The 22,040-nt window shown below is 32.2% G+C and overlaps 1 long non-coding RNA gene across 1 annotated transcript; it reads right to left on the minus strand.

The window, feature by feature from the left end:
* Positions 1-234: 234 nt before the first annotated feature.
* On the minus strand, positions 235-16,164 carry LOC142978543 (uncharacterized). The gene is made up of 3 exons (XR_012959770.1): positions 16,027-16,164; positions 4,102-4,176; positions 235-1,241 (listed from the first exon to the last, which is right to left on the minus strand). It is a non-coding gene; the product is annotated as an uncharacterized LOC142978543 (long non-coding RNA).
* Positions 16,165-22,040: the final 5,876 nt, after the last annotated feature.

A 22,040-nucleotide genomic window follows, 5' to 3' on the forward strand; every position in this document is an offset into this window, starting at 1 on the left:
TTGGACTGGAAGTTGAATGAATGTTTTGTATTGTTCATTATAAACAAATACGTTTGCTTTGAGGGTCAGTAAAAAACATAATATCTTCAAAAAAATAAAACAACATAATATTTATTTACGATCCATTTATTAATAAACACTATAATAAGAATCATTAGTACTTTATTTCTTTCGTAATATAATTAATAAAGAATCGTGCTACCTTTTTCATTACAAAAAAGCTCACTTGACCGACAGCTTACAAAAACGGCTTAAAAAACAAAACAACATGTTTATTTACGACCAATTTATTAATAAACGATGTAATATAATTCCAAACAAACTAATCATAATAAAAAAGACGAAAAAAAAGGAAGCCGAAAAAAGCCGTTTCGCGTTCCCGCCAACGGGCCCCAAAAGATCATCGATTAAAAGATAAACATCTGTAGTCATTCCGTACATTTTAACCCAAAAACAGGATCACGTAAAACATTAATTACATAGTTTTTTGTGTATAAATATTTATAGCCACTTACTATGTTAATAAATGCAGAGTAAAAGCGCTAACTCCGTACTTTGGGGCCCTTTTCGGCTTTTTTTGTAACTTTGACGGATATGAACCCACGATGGTCAAGTTAATCGTTTAATTTATGGTGGCTTTTGTTATATTTTAATTTGGAATTTTAACTATTTTGTGTTGTGGCAACATCATGGCGGTTCACGCCTTTGTGACAGGCTTGTCATGCTTGGCTAATTGTGGGTAATGTTTTGTTACATTGAGGTATTCTGCTCTATCTATGGTATCTTCCATCTATGGAACGTTACATTCGAAACTGGATTACTTTTGATCATTATCAACAAAATTTGTAACAAGCCGTTTAAGAACCAAGTATTTTAAAGATAGCCTCTTTGTATTCTACACATGGTTTAATTATACCAACCGCAACTAAAAATCATTTCATCCACTCATTCGTTTTAATTTTGATTGTATTTTGTGTCAGCCTTCGGGCTTACTACTTTCTTAATTTATTTCAATCCCAACTACAATCTTCTTGTAATCTCTTCAAAGAAACGCTCATGTTCAGAATTTCAGAATCGTTGACTTTCTATTGAAAACTCCTCATTGGTTCCGACGCCGCCAGTTTCTATCAAGAGGTTCACTCCAGTATCAGACCATTGCAGCATTATCTTCGCTTCAAGTCCCATTTGTCCAACTATCCATAACCGTTATCGTAGTGATGACATGCCACTTCGGCTTCCACCTGCGAACAATTTCATAATATCAAAACTAATATCCACGACCCCAATATATTATCCCTCATATCCTTAAAATATTCCCAAAATCCAAAAACGGCGTCAAAATTGAAATTCAAAATCGCCCTTCGAAAACCATTTAATTTAGCTTAATTAAGGGTTGATAAGAGAAACCCTATTAACAGTTTGTTAAGAAAACGACATTGAAATTAGGGCCCTCGTTAATGCACCACTTTTGGTGTAGGCTTCGGTTTAATTTGCATTAAAGGACCCAGTAATTTTATAGTTGGCTGTAAGGTATATTTATGTAGAAGTCATTAAACGAAATTGAGTTAAACTATTCTTACGGTAATTGGGTAATTATGGTCGTACTCAAATGTATAGAATAGTGGGTACTTGAAATTACGTTTTATGATTTTGCTACAGTAGTACGATGGATAATTAAACTAACTTTCTCATCAAACTAACTTCAAAATACTGAACCTAAAGTTCAATAAATAAATACATATTATTCGACAGCACACGAACGGTCACTTGATTCTAAACTAACCAAAGCTCTTATTATGATAACCAGATTACTGATAAACATTCTAAATATATACTTATAAAAGTAAACTAACACACCGATGTAAGTTTAATAAAAGAGCAAACTTTTTAGCTAAAGTGTGTCGGAAAAACCTGACCAAGGTGTGACATAAAACAAGAATGATTGACGTTAAAAGGAAGAGGATACTGCAACGGGTTGATAAAGGTGCTAATTATTATAAAAACGGACCTCATGGAGTTTAAATATGTTTATAAAGTAAGTTTTTAAAATCACTTGTTTAAATGCGATAATGTAGGTATAATACGCAAATGGAGTATTTTGAGATCGCAAACTATTACTTGGCATAGGAGCCGTTTCTTCAATTAAAATATAATAATATTAATACAATAACAGCACACAACACACGTCCTTAATAAATTATTTATAATTTACTATCAAAACTTCCCCAATAAAATGGACATTAAACCAAATTTTTATTTTTAACCAACATCGTTACAAAAAAGGGGGGAAAAATTCGAAACATTTAATTATTATAAGCACGACTATAAATTAAAATAACATAATAGGGCCCATGGTCTTGTTCGCTATAAAATTCACCATAAAAATGTGTTTTATTAGACTCCTAAACTGACCAACAATTCATTATAAAGATAACTATCAAAGAAGTTTCATAATGAGATATTTCAATGGCCGAATAATGACATAATTATTGAATTTTATGTTGTTTTAGGTCATGGTTATATAATTTACAATCGTTGTTTCATTTAAATGAAGGGAATACGTTAACGGACATATTGATGGGTTTGAACTAATTATATTATTGTCTACTGTTAATCTGTTACCGCGCGAGTTGGTTTTAGGTAGGTTATCTGGGCAGATGTTTGCAAACCAAAAAAGTCAAAACGTATATTTATGCATATGCAAAATATATGCATATTGAAATGTATCACAAATATAATTATATATGTAACAAAAGTCTGTCGTATTTACTAATGATATTTATTGTCACCTTAAGGTGAATCGTGGTGACTACTTTTATGCATTAATAAATATTAATTTATTCATTATAAAATATTGCCCATTAACGTGTTACATTTTTCTTTGATTTGTATGCAATAGTCCCAGAAATCCAACAGTAGTATAATGGATTCAGGAAAGGGTTTAACAAACATTATCGTCGTAATATCTCGTATTTCTAGCTCTTCATGTTGGTCCTACTAATGGAACTAGTCATCTTTTTCTCATAAGTCTAACGAAGGTCTTCGAATATCGCATTAATGTTGTTGCCCTCCTTATTCGGTTTAAAAACTGTTTAACTCTGTTTACTGATTTCGCTATAACTTGTATGCAGACATACAGTTAGGCAAACTTGACTGGTAAAAAAAAATTGTAACTTTAACTGGTATAGTTCTCCATGTCATTGTTTATTATGTTGTTTTTACCGCTTTTTTAATTCGATACACTCAGAAATTAAAATCAGAAAATTCTTGCTTCTCAAAGCTACTATAACGCTAAGTCTAAACTGAAGTCTATTCGTAGGTATATTGCATATTGTTTTCTGAGTTTTTACATATTGTAAGCGTTTGACATTGTAAATTAAACGTATTGTAAAAATAATCCATTTTCCATAGACACGGACCGATAAATACGATCTAGCTTTCCTACGATTACTCAATCATACTAGCAATACATTCAAAAGCGCACGATTACAACCCAAACATCACAATGACCACACAACTACAATATAAACTGTATTTTTTATATATATTAAGTTTAATTTGCATTCGGTTTATCAGTAACATCTGAATGGTTGATTGTGAGGTGGTTTAACCGTTGGTATATCAGATAACTAACTGTAACACGCGAATGTAACGATGTGTTTACACGAAACTTTAGTTTACACTGTCGAATTTACATCGAGTTGTAGTGTTAAGTTTTTGAGTACGTGTAATTAGGGGTTAATATATTGTAGGTATATTAACTGGTTTGGGTCATTGGTTGTAGTGTATGCGACTGATAAACATGAGGTTCGATTTCCCGGTCGGACAAAGTGCTTTTGGTCTTTACTAATTTATAACGTCCTTTGTAAAAGGCGACAGGCATTATATGGGGCTTAATATTTTAAATGGCGATACACGGTCGTATTAAATACACATTTGCTTGACTTTTGGGTATTACAGGAGTGATGTATGTACGTGTGTGTGATTACAACTTATTTCGGCCTTTTTATTTTTTCTTTGCCTCGAACAAGTTTACTTTATTTGATTAGGCAATTAGCTGCCCCTAGCTGACTATTATAGTGACCAGTAAAGTGATATTACATGCTTTTTCAGCGTGAAATTTTGAAGTCCAGATTTCTTAGACCATTCGAAATAGTGCTCCTTTACTTCCAGCATCTGTAAAGAGAAATAAAAAATATTAGGAATACACAGGCTCTATCATTATAAATATTTTGAAGTAAAATTAAATGTTGGATATTTAGCTAAAGTGGGTTAAAGTTTAGTTACCTAAATAAATAGAAAAAATCGTACATTAATCACACTGCCATGCCGTGTGGTGCAGTCCTTTATAAGCAGGGTTTTCTCTAGGTATGAAAGGGTAATTTGTCAACGAAAATAAATGCAAACTTCATAAAATAGACCAATATAGTTTATTGTAGGTATAGACATATTATTTTTCTAAAACAATGTTATGTTACTAAAAAACTTGCGACCATTTAAAGATAGGATCATTAACATTGAGCCTATTAAGTATAAACTAGTTAAACAACGTGGCACTACTCGCATTTACTTTGAGAATAAACTTAGCCTATTAGTAAAGAATATTAGAAAATTAAAAAAGAATATCTTTAACACTAGGTGGTCCACTAACCACGCGAAAAAAATAAAGTAAAATAATACCGTCACCACATTTTTATTAAATTTATTTTATAATGTAAATACTTGTGTTTATAAATTCTTTTACAAAGCATAAATAAGTTACTTTAATTATATCACATACCAACTTTATCGCACGCAAGTAAAGTAAAGTCTAAAACTATAGTCTGGCAACTTACGGCCAATTTCTTCATCAAATGTACCAGCCCACTATAGGGGTAAAGTAAAAATTACAATGAAATTTGTTCGACAAATTTTAATGTCTAATATTGTAAAGCAACGGGTCCTAAACGCGGTTGAAAATTAAAGGTCAGGTTACCATATTTGTATCGAAACGTCGGGTAAACAATAAGGTATCCTAAAACTTTCATTTTGTGTGTACACAACTACTGTAGTATAACTAAATGTATAATTTCAAACATCAGTGACACGTAGTTTTATGCAACTGGCGATGGATTGTTTAATACACCTACTTTATTTTAGAAATATAACTAATCATTAATTATGCGCTGAATAAAACGTGCATATCATGACTCTGTACTAAGATGTCGGACTATAATATTGAAATAATGTTTTTCAAAAGTTAAATAAGTAGAATAATTATCTTTGACACTAGGTGGTCCAATAACCACGTGAAAAAAATAGAGGAAAATAACTCTGTCACCACATTTAATAATAGAAATACTCGTTCAAAATTTTCTTTTACAAAGTTTAAATAAATTATTTATATTATATACCAAGTTTATCGCACGCAAGTAGTATTAAAAACTGTTATAAATAGAAATAATGTTCTTTACATGAGTTCGTGTATTAATTTTTACATTCCGCTGTTTATAGGTATTTAATGAGTCCCCATTCTGTAGCTAAAAACTCATGAATTCGTTACTAAACTTTCAAAATTATTAAAATTAAGTCATAATTTTTAATATTATGACTTTTACGATGAAAATATGATACAATTTAGATTTAATCAGTACATTGTTAATTAATATTAAAAAAAAACTTCTTATCTCATCTGAAGGTAACAAGTTATAGGCATTTAATGGCCGCTTTGAAGAAAATAAATTATGTAAATGATTGTCTGTGGTCTCTTAAAAACATGTGGTTATTGTTTATGACAAAATTAGAATGGAGTAAGATGGATTTAATTACAATGTAAAGTTGAGTCGGTACTTTTTAATTTTTTATTTACTGTAAGTAATAAATAAAAGTACAAAACTTTGTACTGTAAAAAATGTTGTCGTAATTCTAACAGGCAACGAATATTGCATATATATTATATAGGCATAAAGAAGATTAAATCTAATCATTTATCATAGGGGGCAATTCTAGACACTTTATCATAAGTGTCTATATTTGACCTTACAATTAAGAAAAAATACACTATCTTCTATCGGCATAGAGCTAAACTACGCTATGTTCTATACCTCTATCTATCTGTTGAAATAATTTGAAATCTAGACGCGTTGACCCCCGGTTTCTGGTACATTTAACGATAGTTTATCTATTCAGTAGTGTTTGAACTCATATAAAAAAACCGCTATGGAATAGATAAACTACCGCTAAATGTACTCAGAAACCGGGCATGAGAGATTCATCATGCTTATCAGTCTCATAATAGTCAGTCGGCGATCGTGGCCAGTAAAATCTGCGCCGAAACGTCAGGCATTTGAATAAGCTTCCTTTAGTATCTATGAAGCAAAGTCTACTAAAGAAAGTAAAAGATTAAAAATTTCACATCATTTGTATCTCATTGCAATCTCACATTTAAATTAATACTCTTTAAAACGATATTGGGTGTCCTATAAGGTATTTTCCTACCTATGAAAAACCTTAACTATATGATTGTGAACCGATGCAAAAAAATCGCGTTTCGCCAAACCATCATAAAATGGCTTCCACATACTTCCCAAAAATCAATTTAAGCCCCAAAAAAACGTATCATAATTTCTCTGTAGCCACCCCACGCACCATGATAGGGGGAAAGGGACGGAGATAAACAATTTCCACGCGAAGAAAAGAGAGGTCACACAAACAAAAAACTTGTACGGAAAAAACATGGTCGCGAATCCATAGGGGTTGATTTTAAAGTGGCACATTAGTGAACCCTACACTGTATTTGACTGGAGAAAAATGAGTAATAACCTCCCTCGAATAAGGGTAGCTTTACGACCATATTCGAAGATATTTTGTAAGAAATATATTAAATTTTTAGTGTCCTAGAAATGTTGTATGTGCGTGAGCTTGGATGCAATAAAATTTTGTTCTTATTGGAGTTTTAATAAGAGTTGGAACTCGTATTACATCCCTTGAATAAGTAATGAATGTGGACTACAGTTTAAGTTCAGCTCATTCAAAATTGTAGTATTAAGGACGCATCGACTAAATTATAAACATGTTTTCGAATGTCTACTAGTTTTTGTGTAGTAAAATATAAGTTATTATTTAACACTTCCAACCTTCAATGAAATATTTATTAATTGGAGTAAACCCATTAATGAAATTGTCATTTTACATTACCAGTACTAAAAAAATATATATTTCGCTATTAAAAACACACAATTAAAAATAAGGACTCATACGGATCCTATTCTTGACATTGACATTGCCTGAAGTAAAATGAAAACTTATAAAATAAAGATTTAGGCCAACTTTTATAACAACTTAAACGACAATGTCACATAGTAAATACGCATGTTATATTATGTTACTGCTCCAAGGAACGCCGATTTTTCATAAAATTCCACAAATAAACCCCAGAAGAAAGCAATAAGCTGACATCAAGCCTAAGACCGTGAAACAAAGCAAGACATCAACTTTCTCAAGCTGAAAAACAATCCCCTGTCAATTCTTAACATTGTGTATCTTCGGGAACATCCCAGATTATCCCCTGCCTGGCCGAAGTGATGGCATTTAATGACATCATTAACAAACAGACACAACTTCTTGCATTGTATTATAATTCAACCCTAAACAAAACCCATTTTCAACCCTATTTTTGAAACATTAAAGTCCAAAATCATTTCTTAAAATTTCTAATTTGCGAACTCAGTTATTTTTATTTCTATCTTTTGAGATAAATAAATTCAGACTTTATTTTTTGGGGTGTAAAGTGGGGTTTTGTGTGGAAGGTTTTCTAATTTGCGGTACCGTCCCTTATATTAGCAGATATTTGTCAAACTGCTAATTGCCTGTTATATTGGGCTAAGAAAGACTGTTTGTCTGTTTATGTACCATTAATGATGCATTCAATTTGTTCGGGTGAATGGACACGTATTTTATGGATGATCTCTAATTGGGTTGAAATGTGTTGGAGTTGTTTTTGAGGAGAATATTTCTGCTAATTATTGGACAATAGCCTTTTAAGTTTTATGGGTTGTTAGTTGTGTGTTTTTTCGGTCATCAGTTTAATTAGTGGAACTAACTAGTGAAATGTATCCGGCAACGGAATGAAGAAATTGTCGCAAGATTTTTTTCGGAATTCTGCTTACTAATAAATATTTGTAGTACTATGTCAGTCCGTGCTTTTATAAATGATCCGATTGATCGGAAGGAACGAAATTAGTTTATATTGTGTTGATTTTAATATATGTAGTTTGTTGAAAATGCCCAATATTCTATACAAATTATAATGAACTTGAGTTTAATGAGCTAAAAATAGAATATACCACAACATAGTATTTAGTTTTATGCTGATTTTAATTATCCCAATGGAATTCAAGGTAGAAAGTTAAGTTTATCATTCATTATTTTCCAGTTCCATAAAGTATCTTTATTGAGACAGTTTTACGATTATTTGACCACAACGTACATGTACATACGTTGTGGTCAATAGTATGTGTACTGTAACTTGTATTTTAACATAAGTCTACTTTTATCCGAACATATGTTATAGAAACGGCAGTAATTCATGTAATAACAATCTTCCTAAGTCGGTCTGATGTCGGGAGAAGCAAATCAAGTGAAGTTTTACACATATAAGGAACATCGAGGAGAATTCAGGTCAATGGTTGTAGTTCACTTATTTCGTAGGTATACTGAATTGAGTTAGTATGTAGCAGTTGCACATAAAAGTAAATAAATTAACTGAAACTTTTAATAAGCATTCAATAGGTATAGAAAAAAAATATAAAACTTCTAAATTGCGCTGAAAGTAGATGAGTGACTAATAAACATATTGAACGACATAGTGCAGTGAATAATAACATCTTCAAAGAGATAGAATGATGTGATTTCATTTAGCCCGGTTTCTAAGGTTTTCTAAACTCATATAAAAAAACACTATTGAATAGATAAACTACCGCTAAATGTACTCAAAAACCCGGAATTAGTAGTGTGAATAGCCCTTGTCGGCTGTTTAACTATTATACTTTATAGGCATAGTTAAGTCTCAGCAAAAGTGCCTTAAATCAGCTGAAATACGAACTGTTTAGTGAATCAATATAAATATTAAGAGGTTCATGTCCTTTCGGCTCTAAACGAATCTAATACTCTACAAGTCTTTCATATTTATCTATTACCATTAACTAAAAAGTTTCAATCCAATCACACTTAGATTCCAAGCAGCCAGTACCCGAAAGAAAAATAAAACTTCTATATTCATTTAAATTCAGAATTGCCGTATGCAAAACAAATTCAATGCAAGGACTTCTGAAATTCTATTACAAATAGGTGTTCCAAAATTGAATCGTCTCCGTTCCATTATACGCACACAACAATGCGTCAACATTTGCGACACCGACTATCCACATAAGACCTTAAACTCGTATAAAATACATCCACAAAGAAGGAAAAAGTAATGCAAAGGAATCATACAGACTATCACGAAATTGATCTGTGATTCCACAAGCGATAAACGTCTTTACTTTACACAAAATACGGAATAAAATCGTGTGTTGACAGTTGTTGTAAATTGGTTTTTGGAGACAAGTTATTTTAAACTCTATAGACTTAAATATACAGTCGAATTTACTTTGTAAAGTTAACCTCATATACCCCCACATAAGTTAGGGCCCAAGTAATACGGATGACGATGCGAAGTTAGTGGAAAGAAAGGGGGAGACGGGAAGTGGAATAACGAGGGGGTAGGAGGGTGTAAAGGGGGAAACACACCCCCTGTTTCGGGTTTTCAATAGATGTTAGAGTTTCACTTCCCATGCGATTTAAAAGGCAGACAGGTGTAAATGTATGTGCGTGTCGCAACTCTCGTGTTATGACGACTTTAGCTTTGCATTCGATATTTGAATTGACGAATTCGAAGGTTTCAGGGATTGTAAACATTGGGTTGAAAAGTCTTTTTAGAATTTTTGGAATTATACATGCTATGTTCTTTGGTTTATAAAAATTTGAATTATCTTATCGTAAGGGAATAGTTCAGGCTTTTGGATATCAGTATAAAGTGTATTTCAATTACATTGTCATGTAAAAATGCCGCTTTCAGTTACAGTAGGTAATGTAATTTTAAAATGTGTTAATAAAAGTTTACCGTACGTGTTTGTTTTTTTTTTTTTTGGTTAAACCCTTAGCCACGAATTTATTAAACGCATGGACTTGCCCCAGAAATTAGGAGTAAACAATTATAAAATAATATGCATAGCAAAGCATATTATTTTACAATTTACGTATTGAATGTAAGTTAAGAACTCATGCATTAAAAAAACTTTTTAGATCTGTTCAAACATCTCATAAGAGAATTCGCAAATTGATGTATTTAGGGATCTAAAAGAAATAAGTTATTAAAATATGTCAGATTGTAGGTGGTCTTTGCAGAAACTACTGAATAGGGACGTACGCAAAAGTACGCTAACTGTATCACAAGTAACTACATACTGTAATACCTAATTTACCTATCTTACTAAAACTATAAGAATTATATAAAATATAATATACCCCGCAATATTTGGTTTTAAACATAGGTAGCGTTCTATAATATATTTTTAAATATCTATATTATGAAAACTATGCATCAAATATTCAGTAATTCTAAATCTGAATTATATAGGCTGTGTACTTTTGACAATAAACTTTTTAAGTGTTTATTATTAAAACTTTAAACACTCTTGTTGTATGTTTAATGTATAATTAATAGAATACGGGAATAAAGAATACGGCATTTTAAGGTAAAATGCGTGTTAGCGTTAATTCCCGTATTCTATTATACATTAAACTGTAAACCTATTTATTTAAAGTTGTACATTTTTTATATACAGGATGTATTCCTAAGAATATAAACGTGTATATACAGGGTGTGTACAGTAATACATAGTAATGTGCGCATGAAGATATATCTCGTGATATACAGCCCATCGCCACAGAGCTCGGGAGCATTTTTCAAGACACAATCCTCCCTCGCTTTTCTGAACGTATTATTGTTTGCTGTGAGTTAGAAACTGTAGCGATTTGTCTAGGAAAACCAAATAATATGACATTGTAAACTTAAAACTTAAATTACTTTATAATTGTTCTGTGCGGTAAACGAATCACCTGAAATTATTGAATTATAAGGTTGTAATTTCGTAGATGCTTATATTTAAATAAAAATAATAATTGATATACAGAAATAAATAATTACAATAATCCTTAGAAGTTCTCGTAAATTTATATTTTTACGATTATAGGTGTTTTGCTACATATATTATCAGATGATGGTGAGACACTTTGTTGGTGGTGGTTTGATCAACGAAAGTGTTTCAAAACCACTCATTAAATTCATGCTTATAATGCTGGCCCGAAACAAACCTTTAGCCTGACGTTTTGGCGCAGATAATAATGACAGGACTGAAGCAGTATTCTAATCTATACTAATATTATAAAGCTGAAGAGTTTGTTTGTTTGTTTGATTGTTTGTTTGTTTGAACGCGCTAATCTCAGGAACTACTGGTCCGATTTGAAAAATTCTTTCAGTGTTGGATAGCCCATTTATCGAGGAAGGCTATAGGCTATATTACATCACGCTATGGTTATTAGGAGCGGAGTAGCAACGAAAAATGTTACAGAAGCGGGGAAAAATTTCACCTGTTCTCTTAGGTGACGCAAGCGAAGTTGCGCGGGTCAGCTAGTGTAAAATACGTATTCGCGTTAGATCCATGCAACACGAAATTTAAAAAGTTATGATAAGTAAAACCTACATCGAGTGGCCTGAATTGTCTTTCAACCCGCTTTTCACTTATATCTTAGTCCCCCCACAAGGCCGTAAGTTCGTTTTTCTCCCCGCTCCTTGGCAGTTTTGATGCATCGTAATATTTTCGCGTCAGCCGCATGCCGTGACGGCCGTGATATATTGGCGCCTGCCTACTTACAGATATTATAACAATTTCGCCTTATTCTTCGCCTCTTTTTATTTATGTTTTAGGGAATTGAATTATGTCGGCCTATGTATGGTTCCTTTGAAATTTTGGGTGAAAAGTTTTATGTATATTCAAGATAGATGCTGCTTTTGCAAATCTTCATCACGTTATGGGCGAAAATACTAATGAGCAATGTACTTCACCAGTAATCTTAAAACTTAGTTTTATCTCGATTAGGGTACGGAAAAGTGCTTTGCTGCTTGCTTGTACTTTTCATTTTCATCAGAATATCAATCACACAGTCAACACGTTTGGTCGAAAACAATTAATATTAACGTTGGTGTATAGACAGAGACTTCCTTATTAATATTTAACCTAAAAATATAATTACCTTATAAAAAGAAAATCTTTCAACAACATCAGACAATTTCAGTTACGGATACTGACGATACAAAAATACACCTACGCTGTTTATTTCACCCTTCTTCCAATTCAAATAAACTAAAATCCAAAACATACGGAAACGCCACAAAACTCAAAAAAACCTTTCAAACAAAAAACCTTAACAAGTTTCCTTTTAAACTTATTCTACGAGATAATCTTAAGTAAAGGTTTTCTTTGAGAACTGAAGGTAAAATAGTTGACACGGTGTGCGCATGCGCGTGTGAGGTTCAACGTCGCCTTTCAGTCTATCTCGTATGTATGGAAATGTGGACTAAGCCGGAGGTAAAGCCGGTGTCATGGTGGAAAAAGCCGGATAAAGCCGGTGCAAAAATGTAGAGAATTTTGAAAGTAAGGTGATGTAATTGTGAATAGGTATTTAAAATAAAACATATTATAATAAATACATAATTATGTACATCAATCAATTCGTACATTAATATAGACGTAATGAATTATACAAAGACTGAAAAAATAGTGAATTTCGTTTGACGTTTTGAAGGCTTAAAAAGTACTGCTGTTAAATAAGATCGAACTCATTTTAGATATTGCCGAAATATTTACTTCTCTTCTCACTTTTGCTAAGCACCATCATTATTAGTACTTACAAAAATATAGTATTTTCAGGTAATACCTGTACTCTACTCTTCTGTTACAAAGTTAACTCCTACACAAATAAGTTTATAAGTAGATTAGATACTATACATAAAACTAAGTACTATGAAACATTATGTATTTACTCAAATAACAAGCACCAATACACTTTTCTGATTATTCTAACCATGACTATCATGTAATCCCTACACCTTTCGCGATTCTTCTGTCTTTTTTCTATTACTCTGAAATGTTCTAACATTTTCACCGTTGTACACATACCCTTATACCTCATATACCCACCGCTATCTAGCCATCAGTTTACGAATATATTCTTTCTCAAGATATTGCGTCTCGAGATTTGTGGGCCTGAGCTTTTACATGTATATTTACAACCACCCTGTATAATACTTTACACGTACATTGAGTTAGTTTTAAAAAGTTATTTGATTTTTAAAGCTGGGTTTATGTACAGTGTGTTGCTTTAAACGGTTTTGTTTATTAACTATATTATAGCTACTGATATGGCTTAGCGTTTCTTTAGTAGTAGTAGCAGTAATAGTTTTTTTAGTTTAGTAGCAGTAGAAAATTACAGAATATTATTCGACATAAATAATTACTAAGATACTTTTACTGAGGCAATTTGATTCAGTAAAGTTTAATTCGCTTTCTATGCCACTTTTTATAAAGAATTATAGTAAGAGCTGTTTCTTGTATCATATATTCGACACATCTCTAAATGTTATTGAATTTTTTATGTACAAGCCTCCGTATTTGAGAAATAGTAATATGATTTACTTGTTTAATAAAAATAAAAGTACTACAAAAATTCCATAAAATTACTTAAAAAATGTTGCACACCACTGCATTCGAATTTCAACTTGCAACAAAAAACCTTCATTCCACATCAAACCTACGCCTACTCGCTCCATAAAAAATCACATTCGATTTTCAATTCAAAAATTGGCGGTAATATTTCACGAACTCATCGTTCGTTCTTCGTCACGTAATACATCAACGTAATCTCCTTACCGTCTCAATTTTAGACTGCTACCTCCCTAGGGATTACCGCCGCTGATTTTTCTTTCACGAATAGTTAAATAGATTGGATTTATTTATGAATTGGTAAAGCATGTGGACTTTTTGGTAGTACTGTAATGTTACTGTTGTTGTTAAAAAACTAACAGTAAGTAGAGAAGTCTTGGTGTATGAATTTATCGACCCGAAAATTGTTGTTTTAAAACTAACTCGTCTTATTTGATGACTGGAAAATAGGAGGTTTTTGAAAATGGGAAACCTTCTCTAACTACTACTTTTAATATTATAAATGCGAAAGTTTGCGAAGATGCGTGTAAACATGCTTGTTACTCTTTCACAAAAAAACTACTTAACGAATTTTAATAAAATTAAATTTAATACGGATACTTTTAAACCGGGAAATCTTTTCTCGCGGACGCAGTCGCGATCGGAAGCTTTTATTTCGAAGTTCCAACACCTTATCAAAACTAACACATATTTAAAATCTTTTAAAACTCAATAACGCAAAATCTATGAAGATTATAGATAAAAAAACCCTCTACCGATTCTACTGTAGAATAAAAAATCTTAGGGAGACAAAATAGTTTTTCCCATCAATAAGCAAATCCACGGGAGGTAACATTTCCCCAACACATACAACCCTAGACCGCCCGAAAAAAACATAATTTACTCACAAGACATTATGGCTCTAACAAGACACAATGCCTTCGCGAAATATCCTCCCTAATGCTTTCCAACCAGTATAATAAGACCTCCCCCTCCTCCCGTAGTTAAGGCATTTCGTCGTTTAAGTTCTATCACCACTAACTCCCGGTTTCTGAGGTACATTTAGCGGTAGTTTATCTATTCAATGGCGTTTAAACTCATATAAAAAACGCTATTGAATAGATAAACTACCGTTAAATGTACTCAAAAAACGGGGGTAAGTCATTTTTGACATTTTAATGTCTATTACAGAATCGAAAAACGAAATTAAAATTAGTCTCTCCTGAAAAGTTGCTAAAATGACGTGGTAATAGAACTAAAACGACGATTTGTAGGTATATGAGCCTAGCTTTTTTTCCAAACTATGTTGGTCGGCATCCAGTCTCATCGGATGCAGCTGAATACCTGCATGAATTTACATGGAGCGACTGTCTGACCTCCACAACCCAATTACCTGGGTGATAACAATCCTTAGTTAAGACTGGTTGTTAGACTTTCAAGCTTCTGACTACTTAACGACTGTCAAAGATCTTTGAAAATGACGGGACCTACAATTTAACGTGCCTTCCGAAACACGGAGAAACTGGATATGTATAAGATAGTCACCCATCCACAGATCAACCTCGACAAGCGTGGCTTAACCGCAAAGATCGATCTGCGCGGCTGTTGGTAACTAAGCCACGAGCTCCTCTCTCCAAACGACGATTTGTAGGTAGTAGAAGAAAATTGTCGTATAAAGTCAGGGGTCAATGTATTTTGGTGATAGGTACCTACTCGCGTCAGTCGTTGCGAGTGATGGATGACGGAGGCGGGGCGAATCCAATCATTATCCGTGATGCATGACCGTTGGTACATCACTAGTTCCGAACTGATTCGATTTTTGAAAATTTGTTTTTCTTGATTTAAATTCGAATGTTAGCATTTGAAATTTGAATGGTTGATTTCTTTGATGAAACCCAGTTTTCCCGAAACGGACAAAATGTATGACTATTAAATAAAGTATTTAATACTTTATACCAAGAAGTTTACGACATAAAGGATATTTTAAATTTGAATTAAATCAATGAAATTATTGTAGAGATATAACACGATGTTTTTATTTCTTGTGTTATGGTTAGGTACTGGTCCGCCATATTGAATTTATAATGACGTCACACAACTAACAATGTCACATAGGTTGTATGAAAATAATATAATACCTTCCTAGATCACGTATAAAACTGCAATATTAAATTACTATACATACAATAACCGAAAAAAAATCGTATATAATTAGATAGAATAAATAAAATTCACAAGTACTTACATTTTATAACCACAACACTAACAGCACAAACTTCACAAATATAATTTTCCAATTTCAAAAATTTTACTGTCAACCCAAAAGCAATCGAAAAAACAAAACAATTTAAAAAAATCACACCATTATTTTTGTTTCCAGTTGCACACACTACGAAACACAAAATCAGACTGAATGTGCACCAAAAAAATCACAATCGCAAATTCTTTTTTTCCAAACCGTATACATTAAACCCTTGCATAATTAAAAATATGCGTGAGTTCAAATAATCGCGAAGAATTAACCCTTTGCATGCAAATTAGGTTTGGATGTGACCGAATCACGACCGGTCCAACCCAGGTGTGTTATTATTTTAAATATAATTTGCATATAACTTGGGGATGTTAGAATGTATTGTCGTTTTTAAGATACGTGTGAAGGTGAGATGTTTTTGACGGTTATTAAAGGTAAACAAGTTTGCCCGTTTTAATTTTGTGAGCAGATAGGTCGACTAGAATGTCGGGAATATTTTGTCAGGTTTTATCTAATACTTTAACTGCCAAACAGGCTTCTTAGAATAACTATGAATTGTTATAGTTACTTAGTCAATTGTACCGACCCCAACTAGCGTGGGACAATGGTATAGAACATATACATAGAGTCAATCGTACATAAGCTATGTGTTCTGTTATTAGACGGCTTAATATGATTTCAAAGTTTATCCTTTTCCTGTCATATCACATACACTATAGAGTAGTTACTTTACTACTTTCCTTACAAATACGAATTTATTAAACAGGCTTAATCCATAAAAATGCCATAATAAACACGTTATAAAACCCTATAATTTTATTAAAAAACGATCTCTATAACATTGATTAGCATAAGACCACCCTTTGAACGAAATAAAACAAGTCGTAATTACAAAAGCTTTGAATGAGGTATTTTTTCAACAGCCAGTGTCTTTCTACACATTTGTACTACGCTCCAAAGACATCTACGGAAGTTAGTACAAAGGACTTACTACACCTGCCAGAAGAGGGGACAAAAATTTAAATTTGAATGCCGAAGACGCGGAAGGGTTAAAGACGTTCGGGCAACTTTTTTAAATTTTGTTTTGAGATTTTTAATTTGATTTCGAGATTTATGTTTTTTTAACGGAGATTAGTTATTTGTAGACACCTAGATTTTGTGGTTTTTTTTTAATTTGTCTATGCCTGTAATATCACACATGATACTGAAAATCTTAGATATTCCTTTATACCTTCTTTACAAAGTTTTTTAAATTCAAATAATTAACAAGTTATCATTAAATTTGATAGGATTTATTCAATAGATCAACGTGCATGCGCGCTGTCAACGTAGAAGAGTCAAAGACTTCATAAAACTGAGTATTATGGAGACTACAAATATGTCTATAACACAAGATCATGATAGTACACTAAGTTAATCTTCATAAATAAAGTTTCAGTTTTTATAAATCATATTCTGAGGATTCAATTTAAAAAAAAGACATTTGAGATCTAATATTATTTTCTTGTACCAAAGTCTTCTTCTGCTAAAACTAAATTTACAAATCAATATTCCGCAAGTACGAATACGTATTGACATTCGATTCCGCTTCAACACCCAATAAATTAAACTCAATCGATACACACTGACACCATACCATTATAGGAGATCAATAATTACCATATTACTGCGAAATGTTGTCACAGCTTTCCATAACACACAACCCCATCGATTATTCCATAAAAGACTTGATTCTCACGAAAGAACGGAAACATTCTCACGACCTCTATGAATACATTAAAAAAAGGTTTTTATCTATGACTCAAACACTGGCCTTAAGATGTTCCTAATTTGAATATAGAAGGGTTTATTCTTCCGAGTGTCAAAATGGTTCGTCTTTACAAATGGCCGCCTCATTTGAATGCCGTGATCTGTTTTGCATATCATTTTTGAGCTAACTTTTCGCACAGTTAACAAAGGGTATGATTATTGATTTCTTCGATGCGTTTGTATGTGTAATGAGATAAAATATTTTCTTTCCGTTGTCATATTTTGTTTGTTGGGTAATTTATTCGTTTCTTTGTGTGAGGTGACGGATGTTTTTAGTAGTTCTCAGGGATGTGGCATAAATTATCATAGTTTTTAAGATGGTTTACGGTCGAAATAAGATGTAGAGCTCGCATTTTATAGGTTGAATGTTCTTGCTATAAGTATTTATAATACGGTATTGATTTGTGATTTTTGTTTCGAACTGTGAATGTTTCATAAAACATAAGTATTTATTTTATACTTCTGTCCCCGACTTGTGTTTGGAAATATTTCACTGGGTACAAATATATTCTATCTTAGCAGTTTTTGGTAGAATGCGTTACAAATATTCATCTATCTCTTCAATCAAACTTTCACATTAATAACATTTGTAGAGTACAAGTACATTAAAAAAATAAACAATAAAATATTTTAAAATGTGATAATAACAAAAAACAAAGATAAATTACTTTTATTACAATAACAATAAGGCATCGATGGGGTTGAATCGATTCCGATTATCAAACAATCGACTAAAATAAAAATAATCGTTAATTCATACAGTTCGCAGATAATAAAATGAGGTTTGAATAAATTAACGGATTCCTTTTTTTTATTTATTGATTTCATTTGCATATTTCGAGTGTTATTTTTTCGAAATAATGTTTTTAATTCATTGTTTATTATTTATTGGTTTTTATGAGTTTGATTGATATTATTGATATTATTACGAATGTTTAGTAATTGATAAAAAATACACAATAAACACCAACTTATAGCCGCGGTTCCGTCTGCGTGTAGCGTTTTATGAACATGACACGTTTAATGTTAATCCAGTAAGGCAAAATCATTTTCATCTTGACAGTTTCAGCTAGTAACTAATATTTTTCAGGTATACTCTCTTAACCCCCGGCTTCTGAGTATATATATCGGTAGTTTATCCATTCTATAGCGTTCTTTTGATAAACTACCGCTAAATGTGCCTCAGAAACCGGGGATACGTAAATGTTCTTATTTAAAACGGTCACCCTTCAAACGGCAAGTTTCTTCATTAAGTAACAGCTGAAACATATTGACTTCTTTTTAACACTTATTTCAATTCCTTCAGAAACAAATTCGACTGTCATTTTTAGGGTTGGACTTCTGTACCTACGTCGTAGCTAAAGAAGTCTCAACAATCTATATAAAAAGTTTATAGTTATAAAATGCATTTACTATATCTCCATGGCCGTTCTACTAAAAGTCTTAAATTCACTAAAATACATTGTACAGAGTAATATAAATTTCGTGAAGACAGAGTAAGCTTGGTTAATCGCCTGTGAGTAAGTGCTGAAATACTGCCTCTGTACTTTATACACTCTACGTTATGTTACGATAGTTATCTACTTTTTAAATGTACGTTCTAGATTTAAATTTTTAGTTTTTATGCAGCCAGTTTTGTTTCTATACCAATGCAGTTTTTTTTTTATTTGACAAAGGGCAGTTCTATAACTGTTTGTCAAGACTTATGTTGATTAATTTTCTAACCATAGTAAAATAATATTTTTCAGCTATTTCAATAAACAAGACGCTACGCAATATGAAGATTGATGGTAAGTAAAAAAAGTTAAGTAGATTATTAAATAAATAGGAATCAAGAAATAATAAGTATCAATTTTGGAGATCGAATTTATATAATTACTAGCAAACGTTGTTTTGCCATAAAAATTAAAAAATATATATTTTTACTTAGGGGTATGAAAAATAGATGTTGGCCGATTCTCAGACCTACTCAATATGCTCTCAAAATTTCATGAGAATCGGTCAAGCCGTTTCGTTCGGTCAATCGGTCGAGCCGTCAAGTTAATAATTATTAAGTTGTTCAAATTAACTTAAAAGTCTTCACTCACATTTTTGTTCTAAACATACATTCGAAATCCCAAAAACATTCCTCAATTCACAAACAAAATCACATTTGACACAACAAAAAAATTAACCCGAGCACCGAACTTCCGTCCCATACAGTACAGCATCACCTAACAAGAATTTGCATACATTAAACACAAAAGGAGAGCCATCATAATTTTTGATATTTAATTTTTTACAGTTACAAGTACCGGTTTTTGTCTATTGTCATGTTGTATAAAATATTTAAATTAAGAAAGACGAAACAAAAAGCCCGCCTTTTTGTCCCCAACGCATTCATTTTTTAGGTTATGGTTGTCTTTTGACAAGTGATTTTGAACTCTATGCTGTGGCGTTAGGATTTATTTTTGAGTGTTGTGATTTAAAACGACGTGTAAAATTAGTAATAACAGCATGGAAATTGTATCAAACACATCGCGAAATTATTATTGGATTAAATCATTTTAAGTGCAAGTTTTTAGGTTGCACAGAATATGGCGAGGTGACATTATTTTGTCTTTTTCTATTTTAAAATGAAAGTAGTAAGAAATTAATTAACTAGTGTAAAAATCTATCTAATTATGATAATGATTTCTTCTTTTGCTTTCTATTAGTCCGATTGTCAAGATCTAAAATAATATCTACTTAAGTTATTGTAAAGACAAGTCTCATAGAAATCCATTCACCAAATTAGCTTAAGAAAATAGACATTGATCGGCCAAAGCTAAATTATTAGGTAACCCATTTACTCAAAACATTATTAACTTTTCTACTTCAAAGAACCATAAACAATCCAAACTAATATTGAAAAAGTAAAAAAAATCTTAAACCAAAAGTTCGCGAACTAAAAATCAGTTAAACATTAAGGCCTCGACACACCGGTCCGTAACAAATCGCGAACAAACATGGAGTGTTCGGAACTAATCGAGGAATCACAATAAGATGCTAATCTTTTACACCTTTACTTGTATTTGCATATTAACAGCTTAAGCGTTTGTAAATTATTCGTTTAGGGTGACATCCTTTGGTTTTTGCATAATTTGAGCTTGTTTAGTTAGAAGCGCGGGAATTGTGCGGAAGCTGTTTCGTTAACTAATATTGTTACTCGTTTCATAAACGCAAATTATGGGAACTATGTTAACTGTATAAATGAGCTTATTTATACAGTTAACTTCTTACCTAATAAAAAATATGATCTTTACTTTATCTTTTGATAGAAAAATAATAATGTTGACTTGTTTAAGTTGATCCGAATTAATTTCTATACCCACTTAGGCACGTTAAAATTATCCAGTATACTAGTAAGCAACATTTGCATAACTCCTGCTAAAGTTAAGGACGCTCCGCTTTCATTAGTTTACAGTACGATTCATATTAATGGAAAAATAAGTTTAATAAACAATAACTATTATTAAAGTAACCTACCACGTCTAACATACATTGCTTGCACATTAAACAACATAACATCGCAAGCCAAATCATACCAAAACATTCGAACTCAAAAGTCAGCCGTTGGTTCCCTCGTTTCGAAACTTCTTTAAAAACGCGAACACCTGAACAGCCCATGTGCTGGAAAATCAATACTAAGGTTGTCGTACGCGTGATACCAACGAAAAACTACTACAGCCACCCCAACTCACCCCATGAGGATTTTTCTTCACCCCATCCGCCCCCACTGGCTTAGGGGAGAGAGGGGACGCAAAAAGATGCCCGGTTTTTTTCTCATTCGCGTGTTTTTGTTGACTAAACTTACGTACAAAGAAATTTTTACCGTATGTGCTAAATTATAGAGTCTACTTTTCATTAGAAGTTGATTTGATATGTGAACGATTGTCATGTCAAATTCGCGATTCAATTTAGACTTTAGGATCTGGAACAGAAAGTAGGTTTTCAGTTGTCGATTAATTATCAAAAAAATGCCTCAGTAAACGTGGTATATGGGAGTTATTCGGTCTTCGCAACGAAATTAGGGTCGGTATATCGTATGCTCGAATGCCTAATGACTTCTTATGATTTTGATGTCATGTTGCGTGAAGATGCATCGAGTTTATTTGATTCGAGGGTTGAATTGCTTATTCGTTACGAGTACGGAATATGAAATTCAAAATTTCAACGTT

Source organism: Anticarsia gemmatalis, chromosome 14 (assembly GCF_050436995.1).
Source record: "Anticarsia gemmatalis isolate Benzon Research Colony breed Stoneville strain chromosome 14, ilAntGemm2 primary, whole genome shotgun sequence".
NCBI classification, from domain to species: domain Eukaryota; kingdom Metazoa; phylum Arthropoda; class Insecta; order Lepidoptera; family Erebidae; genus Anticarsia; species Anticarsia gemmatalis.